The sequence below is a fragment of the Kogia breviceps genome, chromosome 17, assembly GCF_026419965.1.
Source record: "Kogia breviceps isolate mKogBre1 chromosome 17, mKogBre1 haplotype 1, whole genome shotgun sequence".
NCBI lineage: Eukaryota > Metazoa > Chordata > Mammalia > Artiodactyla > Physeteridae > Kogia > Kogia breviceps.
The window spans coordinates 3,949,040-3,962,750 of NC_081326.1; the positions used below are offsets into that span (position 1 = coordinate 3,949,040).

Sequence of the window (13,711 nt, forward strand, 5' to 3'; positions counted from 1 at the left end):
CTTAAATTCTAACTTGCCTAACGCGACGTTTTTCCTTTTGTAACTTTGAATCCTACGTACAATGAGACCTGAAGAATCCCTGAGTAAGAACACGGTAGCTCATGGGACAATTGTATATTTAGGATAGCAGTGCTTTGGGAGCTTAACAATAACTAATCAATGTAAACAGGACTTCCAAGGAACAGACACACATAAACTATTTAGATCCACGAAAAGACACACCCATAAACCCAGCCTGGAATGAAGCCACCCTTTAGAGGGTGGTGGAGATTTTACTGAGCAACCTGGAGGAACACTCCGCATTTCCTGGACTCTTCTGGAAGTGGGGTTAAGGAAAGGAAGATGATTTCCATGGAGCCGCAGAGCTCTCCCCCAACACCTGAGCTGAGCACAGGAGGCCCCTGGCTCGTCGGTCTGACGTGCTCCGCGGAGACAGGCCAGTGGGGCTCACATCAACACACACCAACCTCTCTTCACACAGAGTCAGAATCCAGAAAGTCCGATGAAACACTTCGCGTCTAACAGCAAAGGTGGCCATGTGTGTACAAGAAGCGGTAATAACCAAACCGTGTTATCAGGCTGACTCTGCAGAGACCGGGGGTGGGGGTCCAGTTGATGCCTCTTACCAGGGCAAACAACAGGAGCCGAATTCATTTGAGGCTGAGATCATTCAAAGGCAGCGCAGACAGAAACAACATCCAAGACTGTCATCAAACTGAACACACACCTCTGGGCGTAAAAATGATACGACACTAAGAACCTACTGTCGAGCACAGGGAGCTCTACTCAGTACTCTGTAATGACCTGTATGGGAATAGAATCTAAAAACAGTGGATGCATGTATATGGATAACTGACTCACTTTGCTGTACAGCAGACACTAACGCAACATTGTAGAATCAACTCTACTCCCGTAAAAATTCATTAAAAACAGAAAAGAAATGATACAACACTGGCCAACGCAGATAAAAAAATATCAGAATGTAAAAGTCATTAACTTTACACAAACATCCTCGTCTGGCGTGTCTTCACCAGATACTGTGTTTCTGGAATGGAGTTCAGAGCGCCGTGTCGCTTCTGGTCCCCGGGGGGCTGTGCAGGCGGACTGAAGGGGTCGGTGGGTGAATGAGGGGTGATGGCCTGAGCCAGACCCTGAAGGGCCCCTGACAGTTCATCGTGGAAGGTCACGTGGACAATTCTGTCAGCACAGAGGGACGTAAAGCTCTGGGGAGGAGGCCGGCTTTGTTTCGTGCCGGGAAAGCAGCGCAGACACCCACGGGCAGCCCTTTCGCGCTCACGTCGTTAACTACTTTGCGGTCCCGTCTACGACAGAGGCCAGGGCGGCAGCCCCATCGCCAGGCCTCGGACGTGACCCCTGCCAGCTCTGAGCAGCGGGGAGGGTCTCCACCGACAGGAGCATCTCTCCGCACACTTATCACCTGGGTCCACGAGGTGGGACACACACTGGAGCCCCTTCCCGGAGCTCCCACGTGGGGCCTCGGAGACCGGGTGCAACTCAAGGTCCCCAAATCAGCGTAGCCAGGAATACTTCCCCACGGAATAGCTACTTATAGGAGAGCTTACAGGGAGGTGGAGCGGAAGATGTAACAGGAGAGCCTGGCAGCACTGCAGCTGAGCTCTGGCTGGTGCACAGCTGGGCCTCGGCCCCAGCCCAGCCAGCCGCAGCGGGACTCCCACTCAGTTCTGACAGTGCAGTTGATGGCCTCTGCTCACCCTTGGAGATGGGCGCCCCATCCATGCCTCCGCTCTTAATCGACTTGTCTCTTGCTGTGACCATTACACGTGACCGTTGGAGCTGCATCTTCCAGAAGGAGTTAAGTTGCGCAGGCAGCTCTCAAGATCAGGGTCTGCACGATGCACTCCTGGACTCCCGGCGCAGGGCAGGTGTCTTTCTGCAGCCCTTTCCCACCCAGCACCTGCCTCAGGCCCCAGCCTTGCCTCCTGGACCGCACTGGCTCACGTCCCCCGAAGCCCAACTTCCTTCATGACGTCCTGGGCACCACGGGACCCCTCGCCCCTTCATCTCCATCCAAACTGCCAGAGTCTTAATGCCGATCAACCTTAAGAAAGGTCTCCGATTAGACTACACCATGAAGCGGCTCTGAGGATCAAGTGGTTTTATGCCATTCTGTTTGATCCTTGCCACCTGTTTTTCCAAATTCTTCCTACCTCCTTTGAAGGACACATCCAGTTCCAGAAAGTTCATTTTGTTCAAAAGTCACAGGATACAGCATTTGGCAACCATCACAGTGACCATCGACTCAGGCAAGAATTGTCAATGGGGGCTTAATGGGGAAAAGTCTGATGAAGACTAGGACCCTTACAGTAGACACAGAGCACAAATACGGTTAAACATGGACAGTCAGAGAATCTGGCTGAAGGAGACCTGGTGATTCTCTGCGTAATGTTTGGAATTTTTCTCTAAGTCTGAAATTATGCAAAGCTAAATACCTGAGTTCCTAGAAACCAGAGGGGCAGCCAGAAAAGAGGTTTGGCACCTCTCGAGGTGAGGCCAGGGGACAGAGCAGATCCTCGGGTCCTGCGTCCGGCTCGATTGGAGGGGCTGGGCATCCCCACTAGGATCAGAAGGTAGGAAGGGGTGGGAGGTGGCCCTGGGGACTCCTCCTCAGAGAGAAAACAAATGAAGTCAGAAGCAGTTCTCCCTCTTACCTTTTGGGTGTTCCCTGCTAGACCCTAGGAACCCCCAATCTGACTACAGGAGACAATTTCTTTTTAAAAAAATTTTATTTTCCTGCGGCACGGTTGATTTACAATGCTGCGTTAGTTTCTGGTGTGCAGCAAAGAGATTCAGTTGTACCTACATATACTAGTTTGCATCTGCCCATCCTAAACTCCCAGTCCATCCCTCCCGCCTCCCCCTGGCAACCACAAGTCTGTTTTCTGTGTCCGTGAGGCTGTGTCTGTTTTGTAGATAAGTTCATTTGTGTCATATTTTAGATTCCACGTATAAGCGATATCATGTGGTGTTTGTCTTTCTCTGTCTGGCTTACTTCAGTTAGGATGGTCATCTCTAGGTCCATCCACGTTGCTGCAAATGGCAGCATTTCACTCTTTCTTATGGCTGAGTAGTATTCCAAAGAGACAATTTCGTATGCATAGCTGACTATTTTGGTCTCATTACCATGTAGAACAATCTTGTGTATCACTGAGTACCAAGTTAACTTCGTTGTGAATTTCATAAGATTCCGATCCCAGTTAAGTTATTGGTGATACTACTTTTACTGTTTGTCTCAGTTTTAATCATTTCTTGTTCAGATAGCTTGGGTCTTCCTTTATTAATGTAAAGGAATGGAGAAGACTCGGCCTCAACTTCTCCGTTTGCTTCCGGGCGCGCTGTGCTGTGTCTCGGGTGTTTCAGGCTGAGAAGCCTGGACTTCGTAGGCGGCCTTGCCATCTAAGGGACCGAGCTGCGCTTTGATGTCAGTCAGACGGAATGGGGCTCAATTCCAGCTCCCGCCACCTCAGCAAGGTGGATTTGGAAATGCCCTGCTGTGAGATGAGAAATTGGGGGTGAAGGATGTACTTTATTTATTTAATTTAATCAATTAATTTGTTTTTTGGCCGCATGGCTTGCAGGATCTTCGTTCCCCGACCGGGGATCGAACCCACGCCCCCTGAGGTGGAAGCACGGAGTCTTAACCACTGGACCGCAAGGGAATTGCCTGAATGAATGTACTTTAGGTTGAAGTTCAAGTAAAATGTTTCAGGGACATTTACATCATTTTTATGATGTCCCCGCTTCAAACGACTCGTTTGATTCATCAGTGCCAAATGCGTCAGATGAAAGGCTCTCCAGCGTATCTTCCTAGGAACACCGGGGGGGAAGCAGGAATCCATCTGTCTGGCGGATTTGTCCCATATTCTCCCAGGATGCCTGGCTGGGGGTCTTTCCCAGTGGCTCCCCATCTTGGCTGCTCACTGGTACAATCTGGGGAGATTTGACGTCTCTGAAAGTCTCTGATGATTGGGACCCCGAATCCCACCCCCAAGACTTTAGTTTAAAGACCTGGGAAGGGAATTCCCTGGCGGTCCAGCGGTTAGGGCTCCGAGCTTCCGCTGCAGGGGGCACAGGTTCGATCCCTGCTTGGGGAACTAAGATCCCACATGCCGGGCACGGCCGCCCAAAATAAATAAATAAATAAATAAATACATTTAAAAAGATAAATAAAGATGGGAAGGGCCTGGGCTGGTGATTCTCAGGTGCCGCCAACTTGAGCACCACTGCTCTGCATCACACGCTCAGGTCTGTGGCCACCTTCGCAAGGGTCAGATGGAGAGTCTTGGCCTCCGCTCTGCTCCTCCCCGCAAAACCAACCTTCCGCAGACGAGCCGTGAGGGTCCCTGCGTTGTACTGAGGAGCCTGAACGCCTGGAGGGCAGCTCCAGAGGGGCACTGGGGACAGTCCACGACATGGCACCGGGTGGGCTGCAGGTCAGATGGCGAGGTAGGTGGGCTGACATGAAAGTGTGTGCAGAGATGACCAGTCTCAGCTGGAAGTGCCGTGATCGGGAGTGGGAAGTTGAAGGTCGCGATGCAGGAGAATCTCCTTGAGGTCAGGCCTTTCTTTGTCCTCGCACGGAGGGATGGGCTGTCCCTACATACAGTAAGTTCTCATTATTCGCGGGAGTCTCCGTCTAGACAGTCGCCACAAATTACGAATTAGCGAATACTGAGCCACCGTTCCTAGGAGGAATACAGGGTTAGGCGGCTGGGCGCCCCTGGCTGCCCCATTTTCATCAGTTGATGGACAGATAACCTTGTTTTATGTGTCTCTGTTTAGAGACACCTTATGTAACGTATATTGTTGACTCAGTAACACTGAACTCACAGCCAACAGCACAAGTCATGTCCGAAGGCAGCTCATCGGCTACCTTGCTCCCTCCGTGAAAGCACATTACAGCCTTCCTGTGCTCTGGGCACCAGACAGCACTTTAGCACTATGCTCACGGCTATTTTATTTTATTTATTTATTTTTTTGCGGTACGCGGGCCTCTCGCCGTCGCGGCCTCTCCCGTTGCGGAGCACAGGCTCCGGATGCGCAGGCGCAGCGGCCACGGCTCACGGGCCCGGCCGCTCCGCGGCACGTGGGATCCTCCCGGACCGGGGCCCGAACCCGCGTCCCCCGCGTCGGCAGGCGGACCCTCAACCACTGCGCCACCAGGGAAGCCCCTCTCAGGGCTATTTTAAATAGTGAAGTCACCAACAAAAGGCACAAAAACGCAAAGAAGTTGCACTAAGCAGATCACATAAGGACTCATGTTTGTATGACAAGAGCTAAAAGGAGACGGCAGAGAAACACCTTGCTGACCTCAGCTGGGAATTAGGTGAGTCAGGCGACTCAAAACGCTCACCGCTGTGCTCATGTCCACCAACGACTGTGCAAGCGCTGCCTGTATCCTGACTTTGGGGTTACAAGTAAACGTTAATGAGGAGGTGAGTTTGCAAACATGGGATCTGAAAACAATGAGGACCGACTATACCGAGCTAATGCCATTTCCACTACTTCTCCTGTGTCTCCCCGCCACCCCCCAGTCACAGCCCTCATCTCCTTAAGAAGCCCACTTGCCCGTTAAGGGGTCTTTGCTGATTTGCAGCTGCCTCTGATCATTCCATTCTGTGATCAGTTCTCAACAGAGAATCTGTCGAGACAACGCCTCCCATCAAGCAATGAACGGATCAGTAGTACTAATGATGTATTTCAAAGCACCTAACTGAACTTTCGAGAGTGACAGGAGGAGAGAGAGAAATACAAAAAGCAATTCTGGGACTTCCCGGGTGGTCCAGTGGTTAAGACTCCATGCTCCCAATGCAGGGGGCCCGGGTTGAGTTCCTGGTCAGGGAACTAGATGGCGAGTGCCTCAACTAAGATCCTGCATGCTGCAACTAAAAGATCCCGTGTGCCACAACTAAGACCTGGTGCAGCCAAATGAATGAATGGATGGACGGATGGATAAATAAATAGAAGGGGTGGAGCTTGGGGAGGGGTATTTTAGGGGTAGGGGATTTAAAAAGCAAAAGGGATTATTAAGGGATTAGAAAAAATCATGTGTGAAACTTTTGAAAATTGTAAAGCATTGCAGAATTTAAAGGAAATTTCATTCAATAAAAAATAAAATGAAAACAACGTAAATAAATAATACTTCTGGGGATCTCTTTTGGAGATCCTTACTTTTATTACACAAAAAAGGAAGTGGTGGAGCTTGATGCCAGCCCAGCTCTGCCTGCTGCTGTTCTGTTTATTGATCCAAGAGCCCTTTCACCATAAACACTGGCAGGACCTTCCAGATGGATGAGCCAACACCAAACATTCTGTGTCCCATTCTTACTTGCCAGATGCCTTTAGCCAGGACCTCAAGGACTCATTGGTAATGGGAGATATTTTAAATTAAGGCCAAGATATTTAAGAGGTCATTCTGAAGAAAATTCCAGGAAACGGGCCCTCAGGTACTGAATTATTCCATAGGATCCAAGACATGATCAACACTTTCCAACAGGTAACCCAATCCCTCCTCTTCAACAGGAACCTAACCAACTACATACCAGTGATCATCACAGGTAGAAACCATCCTACTTTGTTGTTGTTGGTTAAGGCAGTCGTCTGCAGACCGTTTCCTCTGCTACCAGTGATAAATGACTGCTCCCTGGGTCATGTTATAAGACGGCAGACTGGACTGCTGGACTATGGCTGTAGCCTCAGGTGGGCCGGCCTCTCAAGAACATTGTTAATAAAAGGTCATCGGTCTCACGAGCTTGGCGCCGTGTCTGGCACCCAATAGGCCCTATGTAGGTGTCTGCTATTAGCACAAAGTCCAAATCTCCTACAGGGAGCTGTTTATTTCCTGGTAAATGCTACACTGCAGTGCAATGCTGAGATCCCAGACAGCGGAATCTTGCTTAGAACAAGACTGATAATCTACCTTGGGTCTGTACGTGGCATTTACTGAATTGGACCGTGAGCTTGAAGATGCAGTCATTCTTTCAACAAACAACGCTCAGGCAAATCACCGTGCTACACGCGGGGATGAAGGTGTGCCAGGCACAGGGCGAGCCCTTTACATGCTCCCAGTACCCTGTCTCCATTTTTCCGGAAGGAGACTGAAGTTTTGAGGAACTGAGCAACCGCCAGGCCATTTAAGTCCACGACCACCCCCACCCCTATCAAAGCCCTGAACACCCCCGTGTACACCCTCAAGGAGCGACGCTACTGGTTAAGAACTCAAGGAGACCCTGGGCATCCTCCCTCTAGAGAACTCCAAACGTTGGGGGAGCAGAGCGCGCCCCTCTGCTGCCAGGGGCACCCCGCTTCCTAACACTCTAGCGAGTAGGTCGGAAGGGAAGGAAAGGAGACGCGAGGGGTTCCGTCGCTGTGCCAGGACGCCAGGCGCCAGAGGGTCTCCTGGAAGATGCTTCTGTCCGCCTCCGCCGGAGGAGGTCGGGCCCGGGGCGGCTCCACGCTCCGGAGCTGCGGGCTGGGACGCAGGTTTCTTTGCCTTCAACGCTCGGCGCGACGGCCACGCCAAAGCCCCAAACCTTGGGCAGGGGCCAAACGGTCACTTCCCCGCCCTCCAGGCGCGGTATGCAAATCCGAGCACCAGGAAGTAGCTGGGACCTCCCGGCCGAGCTCGGCGACGGCCAGTTCCTCCGCCGCCGCTCCGGGCCGCCGCCGCTCGCTCCCGGCCGTGGCGCCTCGGGGCCCGACGCGCCGCAGCCTCCAGCCCGCGGCAGGCGGGGCGGCCGCGCCACCCCGGGCCAGAGAGCCCGCACCCCGAGCCGCGCGCCCCCCGCCCCGCCCCGTCGCGGCCCCCGCTCGGACCCCCGGCCACCGTGGAGTGCCGCCGCCGCCGCCGCGCGACTCGCACCCGGAGCTGGTGAGCCGCGGGCGGGAGCCGGGGGCGGGGGGCCGGGGCGGGCGGCTCCGCAGGTGTCTCTGGGCCCGGGGCGCGGGGGCGGGGCGCGGGCTGCGGGCGGGGGCGGGCGCACCGCGGGTCCCCACGGCGCCGCCCCGAGGGCCGGATGCTGTCCCCGCGCGGGCCGCTCCCTGCGCGGCGGGGAAGCCCCTGTCCACGCGGCGCGCGCGCTCGCGGCGCAGGTCCCGCGGGGCTCCTCGCTGGCACGGCCCGGCGTCCCCTCCGGGCCCCGGGTCCCCGAGGTGAGCGATGCGGCCCGGCCCGGGCGCCCTCCCCGGTGGCCCGGCGGGAGCGTGACGTCCGGGCGTGGCGGCGGGGGCGGTGCGCACCCTCGCGCGGAGCCCGGCGCCTCCCGGCCTGCGGGGCGGCGGTCCCGAGCCCCCTGCGGCCGAGAGGAAGCGAGTTATTTTAAGAATTCAGGGGTTGCCTTTCCTTCGCCTTGGGGGAAGGGTGTGAACGTCAGTTCTCACTTTGCTGCGTTATCTCCGGCGTGGATTTGTGTGTGTGTGTGTGTGTGTGTGTCTGTGTGTCTGTGTGTCTGTGTGTCTGAATTACCCCAACTTCTTTGCTATCTCAGAAACTCGAGTTCAACCCGGGTTTCGCAGTTTCCTAGCTGAGTGTGAACTTGGGCCTATTATTGAAATTCTCGGTTTGGGTTTCCTCATCTTTAGGAGAACACACCTACCTTATGAACTATTTATTGCACGTAAAGCCCCAACCACATACTAGGCATTCCATAAACGGTGCTGTTAGTATTGAGAATAATTATGTCCATAACAGCGAGGCTCCCTGGTTCTTCGCAATTTGACGGGTTTTACACCTAAACCTGCTTGTCAGATTTAGCCACCTGACCTTACTAATAAATCTGCAGAATCAATACACCGGAGACGTGCTGTCCCAAAGCAGCGCCCCGGAGTCTGACTCACCCTAAGAACTAGCCAATGAGGAGGTTTGACTTGCTTTTGATTTCTTGGCTACCCGCAGCCGGCTGTAGGGTTCAGGAGGGCAGGGGCGTTCTCTCTGGCCAGCACCATCTAAAGCTGTGCGGAGGGGAATATGCGCTGAGAGGATACGGGAGCTTGCTGAGTCCTCATAAGTACTTCCTGATAAGGTAAGCTCCGCTGGAAAAGGGTAGGATTGAGGTAGTTCTTGATTCTCATTTGGAAATAAGGAAGTCAAGCCGTTTTGAGGCTTGAAGAAATGTAATTTGATCACAAGGGGCTTTTGGTGACTGGGCCTCTTTGTTTTTTGTTTTGTTTTTTTTACATCTTTATTGGAGTATAATCGCTTTACAATGGTGTGTTAGTTTCTGCTGTACAGCAAAGTGAATCAGCTATATGTATACGTATATCGGCTGGGCCTCTTTGGATGCAGAATGGGAAAATCCTCTTCCTGAGTGAAGGACAGAGGGCAGCTGATGTAAAGAAGCCAGGAAACCTGAGTTTGGGTCTCTTCCACCATTTATCACAGCTGTGATTTGGGATCAATTACTTGGGCCATTTATTCCTCCAGTATTTCCTTCACAGCAGTAACTAGAGTTATATTATGATTTGCCCATATGTGTATAGTCTGCATTCACCACTACAGCGAAATCTCTGTGGAAACAGCTTTGTCAGTCTTGTCCAAAATGCTGGCCCCGGTGCCTGTCTCGTGGTCGAGACTGCTTGGAAGAAGGAAGGAAAGTCTGCTCCGAGCCTGGCTCTGTGCAAGGCCCAAGAACAGGCTGGCCCCTAAGGCAGCTGTAGCTCACTGGTCCTCTCTGTCCTGGATTCTAAAATGGGGATTTGAGGAACTTTTGACTGTCAAGTTATCCCAGTGCTAGTGTTCTAAGTGGGCATTTCCACTCAGGACTGGTTTCTGTGGTGTATCACTGGGAGAGAAGTCTTGATTTGGAGTGATAAGAGGTAGCCTGCAAAGACTACATCTGGGTAAGATGTTGCCGCAAAAGATGCATTTTATCTTACAGTCAGCGGTATTGGACACTTTTGGAGAGAACTTGTGATATCTGTGTCCCATCCCCACCCATGGCATTCTCTTAGCAGAACAGTGATCCAGTGGGGTTGTGAGTCAATGATTTCCAAAGCCTTTTCGTTCCATTATATTTGTATTCAAAAATAAACCACTGAAACATTTGAGATGCCAGCTGGTTAAAATGAATATATGGACTTGTAACTTACAATATTAAACCATATTATCGGGCTTCCCTGGTGGCGCAGTGGTTAAGGATCTGCCTGCCAACGCAGGGGACACAGGTTCGAGCCCTGGTCTGGGAAGATCCCACATGCCGCGGAGCAACTAAGCCCGTGTGCTGCAACTACTGAGCCTGCGCTCTAGAGCTCAAGAGCCACAACTACTGAGCCTGCACTCTAGAGCTCAAGAGTCACAACTACTGAGCCCACGTGCCACAACTACTGAGCCCGCGCACCTAGAGCCTGTGCTCCGTAACAAGAGAAGCCACCGCAATGCGAAGACCGCACACCGGGACGAAGAGTAGCCCCCGCTCGCAGCAACCAGAGAAAGCCCGCGCGCAGCAACACAGACCCAACGCAACTAAAAATTAAAAAAAAAAAAAAAAAATTTATTTAAAAAAAACACAAAAATGTGGGACCATATTATCCATAAACCCATATTAATTTAAAATTTGTATAAGTAGGAATATGTGTCCCCATCATGGAACACTGTTCCAGCCCACTCACACTGCTGATCTCAGTGACCTCTGTGTCCTCAGGCGTGGACAGTGTTGACTTTGAAAGGTCATCACAGTCATTAGTTGGGGCATGGATCAATGACATACTTATGGCAGAGACAGCCTCGTACCTTTCCTGGGCTCTTTCTGGCAATGATGGTGCTGATACCTTTTGCTTATCCAGGGCTCTGAAGCCTTCTGAACTGCGATTTCATTTGAACGTCTCATGACCACCGAGGGTAGGCAGGGGCAGATACCAAAAAAAAAAAAAAAAAGAGTTTAGGCATATCCAAGGTCACAAGCCTGGTTAAGTGGCTGGGCATAGTAGGTATGTTTTCTGGCTCCAACTCTAGAGTTTTCCCCACTTTTCTGCCTTTGGACCTGTAGTAGGTACTCAACTACTTAGAAGTAAAGAAATTAACTTATCATTTAATAAACATGTTTAAGACAGAATCACAAGGTAATTTTCTTCTATCACTGGGAAATTGTCTGAACTAAGGGGCTGTCAGAGCAGGTGAACAGGTGTACCGGCACACAGGGTACTTAGGCTCTGCGGGGAGCTGAGTTCCTGTGCTTTCAGCTCGGCTTCCTGCTTGGGGCTGGGGGAGCCCTGATAGCTGCCTAGGTGACACCTATCCCGGCTGCTGTCGGAGCAGCTCTAGTGACTGCCTTGGGGGCTCTCCAGTGCTTACTGGTCACTATAGAAGTACCCAAGGAATACTTTGTAAAGGGATTCCCTTCAGCCTCTTTATAAACCCTACGAGCCTCCTTGTGTGGTTGTTATAATAGGGAGAGTTGTCACTCGAGGGCAAAATATAACGTAAGGAGAGAGGGCCCGCGGGGTGCACATGGAGACACACTGCCCATTTCCTGGGTACCTGCTATAGACAAGGCTCGTCCTACACCCACACTCCTACACTAGATAGACATTCCCTCCTGTCTTTTAAGATTGATGAAGAGAGGACAGAGAAGAGGAAGTTGGTCAGAAGTACTGAAAGATTTCTTACAGCTGTCTGGTTTCCTGATACTTAAGTTGTGAAACTTTGAGTTCACTCTCTCATCATTTCTGACATTTATTTTGAGTAAGTTCCCATTTGGGGGAGAAGCCCAAGTGTAGAAAATAGTAGGGAAATCTGCCCATTGAGGGGTTTGAATTTTTGGAACAGGCCGGTTTAAAGACTTGAACCTTATTTTAGATCTCCTTGGCTTCCGCTAGCTGGAAGGGCTCCCTTCTAATTTACAACAGCAAGTTTCAGGAATTACTGGGGACGATGTGTTTAAAAGCCTCCTCCATGCTAACAGGTTGCAGGGGCCTGTCGCAGCCTTGGTTCTTCATTCTTGGGCTGCTTCTTCAATCTTGTCCTGAACTTTACTTTCCCTTAGTACTGACTAAGCATCAACATTTCTTATGTGCTGCCAAGCTATTTCGTGAAAGTTGTATTTATAATCAAGATATAGTTTCCATTTGTAAAGAACTCTTCCCAAGTGTCGGTCAGTTCACTGTGCTTTATTTGCATTTTGTTAACCTCTGTGTGTTTCCAGTCTCTCTTCTCTAACTCCCCTCGGCAGCTCTCTCCCCACTATTCTACAGAGCCGTCCAGTCATGAGTTGATAGGAGTTGACCATTGTTGGTTGATCTCGGCGTAACTGTGCGCGTTCTTCATCACGCTAAGATGTGTTAAGTGATGTTCTGTGCAGTGACTACGAACGGATATGCAGTCATAGAGCCCATCGGGGTGGGCGTTTCTCAAGGCCGGGAGCGCTGCCTGCTCTTGGCGAGTTGCGGGACACAGGGGAGAAGTCTTCGTCCTGGGGCTCAGGGGGTCTCTAAGTGTGTCTCATTGCCGTTTCCCAGTTCACACTTGAGACAAAGTCAGGTGTTGCTGGGCCTGCGCACGCGCCCCCGTCTCCGTGAGCCCCTAAGGGCACTCGCTTTACTGACCCCGAGTCGTGCTGGTCGCAAGCTCTTGGCCCCTCTCGCCGGTCCCCCGCCGTCTCCCTGTGGGCCCAGCATGTCTCGCCTGCGTCGTGCACGGGCGGGGAGCCCTAGTGACTCTTGGGCGCGCGGGTGAGAGTCCGCGGTGAGGCGGGCGAGATGGGTGGGGACGCGTTCCGCCTCCAGCCGGGTCAGGGGCGCCCAACCCCCTCCGCCGCCACCCCGGGTTCGGGGGTTCGGGCCTTCGGGGTGGCTCCGGTCCGCCCGGTGAATGTTAACCCCCGGGGGCGGGGGGAAGCTGGTCCAGAGAGGCCATCTGGAGAGGGAGGCCCACTTCTGCTTTCCACGGGGAAGCTGCGCACGGAGAGCAGAAACGCCGCCGGAGGCCGCGGGAGGAGGAGGCCGGCCGGAAGCGATGCCCTGGCCTTGGGCACCACCCCGCGCTGCTTTTTCTTGCGGGTTCGGGCTCCTTGGGGCGGGGGGACGGTGGGTGGGGGGAGGGAGACTTGTTAACCTCGATCCGTAGCAAGAAACATCATACTTTACCTTGGGCTCAAATGCGTATCCATCTGTATGCCAAAAAAAAGAAAAAGAAAGAACAGAACATTTGGTGAAAAGCCCCTCCTCCCAGCTTGCTGGGGGCGTCTGACCCCAGGCAGTCCTCTGAGGCCAGCTTGGTGAGATGGGGCAGAGTTTAAAATGTACAGAGGTGGGACTTCCCTGGCGGCCCAGTGGTTAGGGCTCGGCTTTCACTGCTGTGGCCCGGGTTCAATCCCTGGTTGGGGAACTAGGATCCCACAAGTGGGGTGGCCAAAAATAAATAAATAAGTAAATAAAATAAAATGCACAGAGGTGGTCCCAGCAATTCCACAAGCTCCAGTCCAGTAAGGGGGTTTATTACACAAACATAAATTAAGATGCATCCATACGATGAATGGTATACCTTGCAAATGTCTCTAAAAATAGAATTAAATTGTACTTACCGATATGAAAGATGCTTTTAAAAAGCTGAACACAAGCTGAGACGTAATATATATGACCTTTTCTGAACTAAAATATTTCTGTGTGATGCATAATCATGAGCTATGCACGTCAGTAATTGTTTTATACTAAAGTTTTCAGTACCGATTATTTCTGGGTG

The 13,711-nt window shown here is 52.0% G+C and overlaps 1 protein-coding gene across 2 annotated transcripts in view; it reads left to right on the forward strand.

Annotated features, from left to right (window-relative positions):
- The first annotated feature begins 7,826 nt into the window (after nt 1–7,826).
- Nucleotides 7,827–13,711, forward strand: part of LYN (LYN proto-oncogene, Src family tyrosine kinase) — a 108,958-nt gene continuing 103,073 nt past the window's right edge. The window contains exon 1 of one of the 2 annotated variants that reach the window (XM_059043385.2): nt 7,827–7,909. The gene's annotated coding sequence lies outside the window, so the exon portion shown is untranslated. Of the gene's footprint in view, nt 7,910–8,903; nt 9,060–13,711 lie in introns of those variants that run through there. The other variant, XM_067017860.1, reaches the window with a different exon arrangement.